The sequence below is a fragment of the Telopea speciosissima genome, unplaced genomic scaffold (genome assembly GCF_018873765.1).
Source record: "Telopea speciosissima isolate NSW1024214 ecotype Mountain lineage unplaced genomic scaffold, Tspe_v1 Tspe_v1.0465, whole genome shotgun sequence".
In the NCBI taxonomy this organism is placed as follows: domain Eukaryota; kingdom Viridiplantae; phylum Streptophyta; class Magnoliopsida; order Proteales; family Proteaceae; genus Telopea; species Telopea speciosissima.
In genome coordinates this window covers 1-11,998 of record NW_025317801.1, presented here as the reverse complement: position 1 = coordinate 11,998, position 11,998 = coordinate 1, and the positions used below count along the sequence as shown (strand labels likewise).

Genomic DNA, 11,998 nt, shown 5'->3' with positions numbered 1-11,998 from the left:
TGGTCCAACCTATGGCTTTCTTATGGTCCTTTAAAAGCTTAATCAACTCTTCTTCCTGAATAAAAGTCAAATCAGAAGCAATAATAACAGAAAGAGTGTGATCTTGCCCTAGGAAGGCATACTTGAGGTTGGAGGGCAATGCCTTCAACTCTAATGTGGGGGGCTCAATAATAGAGGGTTTGGGAATGGAGGTGGATAGAGGTCCAAGGGGCTCCAAAGGTGGTTAGATGCTCCAGACCTCAGATAAGGGGGTATCATCAACACCCTCCAATTCCTGCATACATTGTTGACATCCCGAATCAAAATCAATCTCAAAGAGCGTATCAATATCATCGGGAAATCCTTCAAGCATATGCACCTTTTTATCCATATCAGGCTGCTTGCCCAACCTAAACACATTGAAGTCAACAGAAGTATTGCCAAAAGATAATTTCATGAGACCATTCCTGTAATTGATTACAGCATTATTAGTAGCTAGGAATGGCCTACCCAAGATGATAGGGATTTGGTCCTTGAAGTTGGCAGTAGGTTGGGTATCTAAAACAATAAAATCCACAGGAAAAATAAATTCTCCAACCTTCAACAGGACATCCTCAATCATTCCCTTAGGAATTTTAACCGACCGATCTACAAGTTGAAGAGTAATTTTGGTCGATTTCAGTTCTCCCAATCCTAGTTGTTGGTAGACATGAAAGGGTAAGAGGTTCACACTTGCACCAATGTCCAATAAGGCATGATCAATAGTGGTATTGCCTATAGTGCAAGAGATGGTGGGGCTTCCAGGATCCTTATGCTTAGCTGCTACTGGCTGTGAGATGAGAGAACTAACGTTAGCAGCCAAGAATGCCTTTTTGGCCACATTGGTGGTTCGCTTTTGGGTACATACGTCTTTGAGGATCTGGACAATAGCATCCAACAAGGGGATATTCACCTAAACCTGTTTAAAAATATCTTAAATTTTCTCCACAGAAGGAGACTTCTTGCTAACCAATCTATTTGGGAAAGGGGCAGGTGGGGTATAAACTCTTTCAGGGGTGGTCTCTTTTACTTTCTCAATAGAATCATCTTTGGTTTCCTTAACCAAATCATCTGGGATATCTTCAGGTTCATCCGACGAACCAGGAACAGTAGGCACTTTAATGGCCTCTTCAGAAGGGGGAGAGTCAATAGGAGTATGAGATGGTAAAGATTGAGGTATACTAGCCTGTTGATACTCACGACCACTCCTTAAAGCATAGACAGCATTAACCTGGCAGGAAGGCCCTTGAAGCTGTTGGCCTTGTACCGGGTTGAGTGGAGGAGCTTGGGTACCTTGTTGAATATAAAACTGATGCCTAGAATTTGGTTTAGGTTGGCTAGGTAACTTCCCTGTTTTCCTCTCATGTAAAATTGTGACAAGTTGGGTGAGTTGCTTCTTCATAAGGGTCATTCTTTTCTCAATCTCACCTATTCTTGGTGCCTCTCCTGTATTGATGAACACTGGGGGTGGCTAATAGGGTGCAAAGAGAGGAGGCCTAGCAGAATTCACATAAGGTCCTAGATGAGGACGAGGGGGAAAGGGGTTAGGAGACATTCCTTGGCTTTGTGGTGCATAGTTGGGCCTTTGGACACCAAGCTAGCCTTGATGGTTAAAGTTGGATGAGCCTGCTTGGTTCCCTTGATTCCAGGAGAAATTGGGGTGATTTCTCCATCCTGGATTGTAAGTATTGCTATATGGGTTATTTTGATAGAGAGCACTTACATTCTCAGTGCTAGAATTGCCCACCAAGGTGTTGGGGCATTCCTCCAAAATATGTCCAGGTGTTTGGCACCAACTGCATATTGTCACCTAGTTGACCTGGTTAATTGGTATAGACTCTTTAAAAACTATGGACTCCAACCTTTTTATGAGGCTGTCAAGTTTGGCCTCCTTGGCTGGCATACCCTAAATGAGATACCCCTTAGTGGTCCTTTCAGCCTCTTGGAAAGATTCCCATTCCCTAGTCTTATCAGTCAAGTTTGTTAAAAATGTCCATGCATCATTTTCCCCAGAAAAAGAAGTAAAGCCTGCAGGACACATGGACTCCACAAGTTGCTTAGTCTGATAATTAATACCCTCATAAATAATTTGGCATAACTGCCACAAGTCGAAACTATGGTGAGGGCATTCTAAGAGAAGGTCCTTGAATTTTTCCATTAATTTAGAAAATGACTCATGTGGTTTCTGCCTAAACTGGAGGATGTCACTCTTAAGCTTATTGGTCTTGTGAAGAGGGAAGAATTTTCTCAAAAAGACAATGGTGAACTCATCCCATGTATTATTGGAATTTGTAGGCAGTCCATAGAGCCACTTCTTGGCCTGGTCTTTCAGGGCAAAGGGTATAAACCTAAGCCTAATTGCATCATCAGTCAAATTCTGGACCTTAATTGGAACACAGACCTCCTCAAATTTCCTAAGAAAAAGATATGCATCTTCATTGGCCATCCCATGGAAGTGGGGTAGCATGCTAATGAAGTTGGTCTTGAGTTCATAATTGTTTCCTGTAACAAGTGGTAAGTTGATGCAAGAAGGTTGTGCAGCCCTAGTAGGGTAAAACCTATCCTTAAGAGTCTTGGGTTGTTGGTCACCCATGGTCAAAGGTGGGGTTAAAGGTAGTAGAGAAGGTGGTATTCTAATAAGATGATTAGATGAATCATGAGTCTACACCATAGCCATCTAAACAGATATGAGGTCTCCTTTGAAAAATAAAAAAATAAAAGACTTAAGGAAAAAAAATACTAAAAACAAGAGGGAGCCTAAGGTAGGTAGTGCATCAATCCCTCAAAAATCGAAACAATGGTTCCAAAGCTATAAAGTGGCCATATAGGTTGACAGCAAGGGAACCCGTATAGTCTTCTATAGCCACCTACGGGTGACTCCAAATGGATTCTAATGTAGGGTGGAGGACTACTATACGTTTATGTTTTCAACGCTCTCACTATGTTGCTTTCCTGTTATCAAGAGTGGTCACCTCCAAAGATAAGTCACATGTCAATCCACCCAACCCTCAAGATGTAGCGTCATAGGTAACTTAATCCTATGAGGGACACCAAAAGATGGAGGGTTGATGCATATGAAGGACTTTAGATTGGGCGTACACTATTTGAAATAGAAGAGAAACAAGAAGAGGTTTTCAAAAACTGATTTTTTTTTCCAGAAAAAGAAGAAAAAATAATAAACTAAAACACTTTGAACTACTTAAAAATCAGATAAATAAAATGGACAATAATCTCCCCGGCAACGGCGCCAAAAACTTGTTAGAGTTAAAATAAAACAGCAAGCGTACGGGTCAATCGTAGCTACGGGTCGAACACGAGGAGATATACACCACTCTATTTAACTAACTTAAAAGTAATCCAAAGTGAACCAAATTAAAGTGTTAAATTAAACTAATTAAACTAACGAAAATCAATGCATCCTAACTCATAAAGCATCTAACAAAATTAAGAGATTAAATCGGCATCCTAACACATGAGCATCTAACCTATCAAACTAAAGCGAATTGAAAGGAATAAAAATATAGCCACACATACTAACCACATAAAAAGAAATAAGGGAATAAAAATATATCTACAAACCACAACCATATAAAATTAAAATAAAAGAAATAGAGGGAGAAGAAGAAGAAGAAGATAGAGAGAGATAGAGAAGATGGAGAATAATGTTTGAGAGTTTAGTTAGTAAAACTTGGAAGTGCTTGCATGAATGTAATTGAAAAGCTTGAATACATGCATAAACTTACCATGGCCTCCTCTTCTAAATCTTCAAGTCTTGTCATCAACTTAAGAACTTAGACTAGGAGGCTTAAAACCTAAACTAGAATTAAGAAATTACAACCCAATTGAAGACTGAAATTGAAATTAAAGCATAAACTAAACCTATTATAACCATTAAATGAAAATAAAAAAAACAAACTAGAACTTAGAAAAGCCAAAAATTACAAATTAGAAGGAGAAGAAGAGAAGAAATTTCACTAAGTGAATGAGCAAAATTTACAAGAGAGGTAGGGGTATTTATAGGGGAAATGGGAGAAGAGAGAAGAGGGAAGTGTAGGAGAAATATTCCCTAAGAAAAGAGAATGTTCTCTTCTCCTTCCTCCTTTACATTGCCTTTTCTTTTTTTTTTTTTTTTTTTTTTTTTTGTTTGGATAAGTAAGAAATATATTACGAAGGAAAAGAAAAAAAATACAGAAAAGACATCCTTTAAGAACCCAAAAGAGGGGAAAAGGACCCTAGACAAGAGAGGGCATGCCCTATCCAAACAACAAGGACGAAGACAGAACCCCTCCAAGGCTACATCCTATAATAGGTTACAAACTCCTTATCTTGCTTTATGAGAATCGTTAGCTCCGGAGGAAAGGACTCAGGCTCCCAAAGAATTCCAGAAGGGTCTGTAGGGATGGAGGCCATGAAATCTGTAGGCTGATTCTGTTCTCTCCACACATGAATGAATTCTTTAGACCTAAGCAGCCTTGCCTTTATGTGGATCTTACTTTTCAAAGTTAGGGTTTGCCAAGGCCCAGTAATCACTCCATTCAAAATATCGACGGCCAACTTTGAATCCGACCTAATAGAGACATCATAAAAGCCCTTTACATTGCCTTGAATCCCAAGAAAAAAGAAAAAAAATAGAAAGAGGGAGAGAAAAGAATATTGTTTACATAAACCTTCTATTTCTAGAAAAGTAAATTTCTAATTCTAACTTGTGCTTCCTTTTCTTTGTAGATATCTTTTCCAAGCAATAAAATCAAAGCATCTTTGATATTTCAACCTTCCATAGATGAGAAAATATCTTTCAAAATAAATCTATCCCAAGTGAAATTCTAGGAATGCCTTTGAAAAGTTGGAGGAGAGAGAGAGAGTGATGACTAGGATTCCACTCAACCAAATAACAAAATCCCCAATGTGTCCTCTAAAAATCGTGGGGCATTAAATGCAGCCCATAAAAATCGTGGACACCTTGTGGGCCTTCAAAATTAATGGAATCTAATAGCAATGTGGGTCTCTCCATGTGGGTAGCAGTCCTTCTCTCTCTTTAAGAACGCAAAATTATCGAAATGGCCCTGTACTTGCAGTAGATCTCCACCATTGCTTAGAAATATCTTCTATAATGTCAAAAATATCCTTGGGCAGTGGTAGAATGACTATGGGCTTGCAATACAGCTCCTTTCTGACCCATTATCCTTTCTTGGACTGAAAAGAATAATCAACTATACGGTGGACTAGACGAATGCGTACTTGCATTCCGTCACGTCCAACTTGCTCCAAATTTAGTCCTCTTTATAGCCATGGAAGGAAAAATGGCAACTTTACATGTAACTTGGGACATGCAGCTCCCGATAGTCCAGAATAGCCCAAAACCTGAAAAACACAAGAAAGCACCAAAGTAACTCTGTCCAATGAGGTAAAATGTATGCTTTATGCCCTAAGATTTCACATATAAATGTGCTCATCATAAGGCCCCCTAAAATAATAGAGGACTTAGCTCTGTTGAGTTTCAACCCAAAATAGATGTGAAAATCAGCCTGAGCCCCCATATAGGCCGAGATAGAATCTGGGACAACCTTCACAAAGATCATCAAATCATCTGTAAAAATAAGATGTGACAGATAAGAGCTTTTGCATTTGCAAGCTGATCCGACCTTTAGAGTCCAACTTCCTCATCAAAGTAGAGAAGCCTTCCATAGCAATAGTGAACAGATAAGGGGAAAGAGGATCTCCTTGTCTTATTCCCCTCTTCCCTCTAAAATAACCTGTAGGGCTTCCATTAAGAAGAATTGAGAAGCAAGGAGTGTCAACACACGCTTTCACCCACCGAATGAACTTGCTTGGAAAACCCATCCTCTCCATAATCTCAAAGAGGAACTTCCTACTAAGAGAGTCATAGGCTTTATGTAGATCAATTTTCAGCACTACTGTAGGAGATGTCCCTTTCTGCTCAATACCCCTTACCACATCATGACAAACAAGGATATTATCCACAATACAGCGCCCTTTGATGAAAGCAGATTGGTTATCACTAACCACTTTCCCAATAACTCCTTGCAGCCTATTAGATAAGATTTTTGTAATGATTTTATAAAATAGATTGTAAAGAGCTATTGGTCTATACCTTGCAAAAGAGGAAGTAGCTTCGATCTTCGGGATTAGGCTGATGAATGTAGCATTAATGGAGTTGGGCAAAATGGACTTGGAGAAAAACCATTTAATGGCCAGAGAGAGATCCTCTCCAACAACTTCCCAAGAGTGCTTAAAGAATGTTGCCCCAAACCCATCCGGCCCTGGGGCTTTGGAGATCTTCATAGCAAAAACCACCTCCTTGATTTCCTTATTAGAAACCTGTCCAATAAGACTATTTTGCTGCTCAAGGTTCAAGCCGTTCTGCAAAGGAATAGACTCAGGGAAAAAACCAGTATCATTAGCATTAGCTCCAAAAAGGTTCATGTAAAAGGAAACAACCTTCTCTTTAATAAGATTGGGCTCCTTTATAACCTCATTCTCTTCATTATGCACCTCCAAAATATGATCTCTGTTCTGCCTACACACCATGGACTTACGGAAAAAGCTATTATTCCCGTCTCCTAATTGAATATTCTTAACTCTTGATTTCTCCTTTAGGAATTTTTCTTCAATGCTCAGAGCTTCCCATAGCTTCTTTTTGGCTTCCGACTCTAAGTTAACCAAATTGGAATCATTTGGATGGGCAACAAGATTTACTTGAATGTGGGTCAACTCCAAAGTAGCATTCTTGACTGCAAGGAAAACATCACCAATGCTGTCTTTATTCCACTTCTTAAGTTCAGCCTTGACATTCTTTAGACGGGCAGCAAAGCGAAGAATAAGATTGAGCTTCATATTCACTGGGCAGTCCCTCCCTCTAGTTACCACTTCATCAAAACCCTCTCCACCAATCCAAGCCTCAAAGAACCGGAAAGGTTTTGGCCCAAGATTTATCCTCTCAAGGATCGAAACCACTGCTGGAGAATGATTCGACAGCCCCGGGGGAAAGAAAGTAGCTTCAAAAGACCCATCCAATTCAAGTTAACCAAAGCCCTATCTAATTTACAGCAAACCCTAGAGCTGCCCCTTTGCCTATTGTTCCAAGTAAACAGTTCCCCTTTCCACTTTAAATCAACAAGATCTGAGTAAAAAATGAAGGAGTTAAAGTCCTCAATAGCCTCTTGATGGATAGGATCCCCTCCAAGCTTTTCACTTTGGTGCCGAACCACATTAAAATCCCCTAGAGCAACCCAAGGAATGGAAATATTGGTAGCAAGAGAAGTAACATCCCTCCACAACTCCCTTCTTTCTTCCATCGAATTCAAAGCATATACAGCAGTACACAAAAAATTGAGAGAAGTCCCCAAGGTGGTCACTTTAACATGAATAAATTGAGTGGATTTTCAATTTCCTCAACTCTAAACACTGTGGCATCCCAGCCCAACCAAATACGAATAGTAGAATTTGCTTCACCATTATGTAAGTACTTCCAATTTGAAAGGAAAGGGTCAAAAACAGAAGCACAATTCTCCACTTTCACCTTAGTCTCCAAAAGAATGGCTAATTTTGCATTATTATCCATTATCACCTTTTTAAGTCTAACTTCCTATGTTGATGACAAGACTTGGAGATTTAGAAGAGGAAGCCATGGTAAGTTTATTCAAGTATTCATGCAAACAAGTTCAATTTGGTTCGGTTCACTTTGCATTACTTTTAAGTTAGTTAAATAGAGTGGCGTATATCTCCTCGTGTTCGACCCATAGCTGCGATTGACCCGTACGCTTGCAGTATTATTATTTTGTGCAAAAAAGTTTTTGGCGCCGTTGCCGGGGACATTATTGTCCACTTTATTTTTCTGATTTTTAAGTAGTTCGAAGTGTTTTTGTTTATTCTCTTCTCTTCTTTTTCTAAAAAAAAAAAATTTCATTTTTTGAAAATCTCTTGTTTCTCTTCTGTTTCAAATAGTGTGGGCCCAATCTAAAGTCCTTCATATGCTCCAACCCTCGATCTTTTGGTGTCCCTCATAGGATTAAGTTACCTATGACACTACATCTTGACTTGATTGGGTGGATTGGCATCTGACTTATCTTTGGAGGTGACCACTCTTGATAACAGGAAAGCGACATAATGAGAGATTTTGGAAACAAAAACGTATAGTAGTCCTCCACTCTACATCAGAATCCACTAGGAGTCATCCGTAGGTGGCTCGTGAAGACTATACGGATTCCCTTGCTGTCAACCTATAAGGCAACCTTATAGCTTTGGAACCATTGTTTCGATTTTTTAGGGATAGATGCACTATCTACCTTGGGCTCCCTCTTGTTTTTAGTATTTTTTTCTAGTCTTTTATTTTTCTTTAATTTTTTTTTTAAGGGAGACCTCAATTTGAGATAGGTGGTTAGTTTAGAATAATGGGAGATACACTTCCACCTATGACTTTGGGGGGAAGATGGAACTATGCTAAGACAACCATGACTTTGGAGGAAATGTTTAAACAGGCTAGGGAAGCCAAAAGTAGTGAGATAGAGAACAATTTTGCACCACCCCTGTACAATTTTACTCCCCAACCCAACTATGGGCTTTCGAAAAATTTTGATTGGTCACATCCCCAGACAATCCATGTTATGGAAGGATGCCCTAATCTTTATGGGGGAGCTATGGTGATGAGAATGTGAGTCCTCAATTTCAATACAATTCTTTTGGCACTTACATTCAGGGGTGGAGTGATCGTCCCGATTTCTTATGGGATCAATGGAATAACCAAGCTGGACGACCCAATTTCCAATATCATGGTCAGTTTGGTCCTCTAATGCCCAACCCTCCATTGAATCACAATGGGCCACCTCTCCTTGAACCATATCACCAACTCCCTGAGTTTCAGAAAATGGGTGAGGAGGCCAAACTGAGTGAGCCTGAGAAACACATAGACCTTCTCATGATAAGCCAAAATACCATGGAGAAGCAACTCTCTCAATGGATCACCATGTTACAAGAGGAGGAAGCAGGTACATTACCTAGTCTGCCTGAACCGCCCCATCCCCAGTTTAATGATGTTGCAAGTCCACCACCCCAGTTTGAGGTTAATGAGAGTCACTCCCAACAAGATGATTTTCAAGATGATTTATTTGTTGAGCTTGAGTCTCCTAAATATGTTAGCGCAACGGAGTTTGATGAGCCACCTGAGGAAGTACAACTTTTGCCTGAAATTTCTGATTTTAGTGAGCTTAGTGTTTCTACTAATTTAGAATCAGATTTTTATGATAACATAGAAACCCAGGAAATTCGATTTCCCTCTCTCTCTTTGGAAAACCCAGTTGACTGTCATTGTAGACACCTGATTTTTGTCACCCTCCCTGGCGATGATGACACGCAGAGGACCGGCGACTTCTGTCTCAGACACACAAAAAAAGAGAGAATGTGTGGACTTGGCCCATGGAAAAGCCCATTGGTGCCAAGTCCATAAGGGAGTAAATTGAGAAATAATAAAATCTAAACCTAAAGGGGGGTAAACTGGAAAATTAATAAAATCTAAACAAACCCTAAGTGGAGGGGTAAATTGGGAAGCTAATTAATAAAATCTAGAACAAACCCTAAAAGTAAGAGGGTAAAATGGGAAAGCTTTTTAAGAGGATAAAATAGGAAAAGTTAAAATGAAGGTGAGAGTAGAATTGGGAAAACAAATTAAATATTTTAAAACCCTAAAAGAGGGGAGGGTGAGATGGATAAAAAGGACATAAAGGATTAAAAATGGGAGGGGCCGTCATTCTCGAGGGAGGGAATTATCCAAGAGGAAAAAAACCAGAAAGTGAGGAGAGTTAGGGAGGCAGAGAGAATAAAATAGAAAAAACACAGAGAAAACATAAGGAACAGTGAGAGAAAAGGAGAGGCAGAGGGGAGAGAAGGAAAGAAAAAACAAGAGAGGGGTTGATAGATCCAAGATTCACCGAACCAGTCAGTGGCTGCCACGTGTCACAAAGCAACCCGCTCCAGAACCAAGAAGAACCAACCGGGGGTCCCACCTAGGCGCGGCCTGCACCCAGGTGCTGGCCTCACCCAGGCGCGGCCTCACCCAAGCTCGGCCTCTCACCCAGGCGCGGCCTGTACCCAGGCGCGGCCTCACCCAGGAGCGGCCTCACACCCAGGTGCGGTCTCGCACCCAGGCGCGGTCTCTCACCCAGGCGTGGTCTCACAGCCAGGAGTGTGGCATCGTGGACGCAGACATGATGTACACGAACATCGAGGCCACTCGTCTATGACCCAATCGTGTCACTACAGACTTATGCCACCACCAGGACTCTGGGCCACCGCTTAGAAGTCACGTCACCCAGGCAGATTCAAGCACTAATGACGTTATCACCACACGCGAGTATCTATCCGCCAAGGATCTTAATACCACCAGGACACTCCCTCCCACGGAGAGATGACCAATCAGGATAGAGCCCTACTACCCAGGGCCTCTATCCACTCAACGGCACACTCGCCATCAAACTGGGACTCTCCATATCATCATACTCCACTATAAAAGGAAAGGTACACCACTCTCAGAGGGGACATTTGAACTCATATTGAATAATCATTATTCATCTATTTGCTCAGGAGATCTAACTTTGGCATCGGAGAACCCTAGGCCAGAACCACACTGGTTCTCTCTGGTGACCCCTTGGTCCTTTTGTAGGTGACGGCACTCACAGGACCGCCCGATGATTTCTTGATGCAACAGATTGGCTCCGTCTGTGGGAAACGACGCTAGCCATTACATCTACTAGCTCGCTTCTATATTTATTCAATGGCACGAAGGAAGACTACCACCACCAATAATGTGGCGAGGAATGGATCACCACCCCCAGAGTGCTCTCGTCGCAGAGCCAATGACCAGGACCATGTCCCTCTGGAGGAAGAGATCCCCCTTAATGACCCATTTGTGGTCAACGAGCCCAATAATGATGAGGCAGACGATGTGGTGGTGGAGGACCTGACCCCAATGCACCAGCAACTGTGGGTCAGATCAATGACCTGCAATGACAGATCCTCGATGAACAACGACTCTTTCGAGAATACTTGACACAGCGTGTGACATCTCACCGTCGAAGGACATCGCCGTCAGCAAGGGCAGAGTCCATACCTCGACAAGAGCCAAACCCTAGGAGATCATCTCCCAGGGGCGTGGGATCAGAGAGACTAGCGCGACGGGCAACCCCCACTCCGCAGCGGGGGGAGCCTTCCTAGTGTCCCAGGAGAACAAGAGACCTCCCACCAGGGTCAGAGCGTGGGAGGATACCAACACCCAGGGCGAGGGTGCCTAGCCCGGAGAGATCGGTCCAGAGGTCTGTGTTTAACGGACGACTTGAAGAAGGTCACATACCACGATGAAGCCGAACCTATAGAGAGGAAAGCCCCTCACCTTCGTGACAGGGTTCATCGCAGCGTGACCATTCACCATCCTGCCAACACCCAAGGCGGGAGGGGACATCTAGGAGAGAGCGTGAACGAGGTCGCAGTGAACATCCTGCCAGGCGTGAGGGACAGACACGGGATGAGGAGCTCGATCAAAGACTCCGCGACTTGGAGGAGAAGCTGGAAGGGTTGAAGAAGCAGACCAAAGGCAAGACACATTCCATACCTGGACAACACCCATTCTCGACAGAGATCATTTCAGCCAAGCTCCCTTCCAGGTTCTGACTGCCTACCACGGACCCTAATGACCACATCAACTACTTTAATGGCATGATGACACTGTATGGTGGGTCGAATGTGGTCACTTGTCGGGCATTCCCTGCATCCCTCAAGGGAGCAGCCACATCATGGCTCTCCAGGCTACGACTGAGTTCTATAGGCTTGTTCGCGGAGCTATGCGAACAGTTCGTCACCCGCTTCTAGAGCAGTGTCAAGCAGAAGAAGGCCACCGTCAACCTACTGAACGTGGTACAGAACCCTGAGGAATCTCTCAGGGAGTATGTTAGCAGGTTCACCAAGGAGTCCC

At 42.3% G+C, this 11,998-nt stretch overlaps 1 non-coding gene across 1 annotated transcript; it reads left to right on the top strand.

Moving 5' to 3' along the window:
* The first annotated feature begins 2,129 nt into the window (after positions 1 to 2,129).
* LOC122648104 lies at positions 2,130 to 2,236 on the top strand. Its single transcript, XR_006331022.1, has one exon. It is a non-coding gene; the product is annotated as a small nucleolar RNA R71 (small nucleolar RNA).
* The last annotated feature ends 9,762 nt before the right edge of the window (positions 2,237 to 11,998 follow it).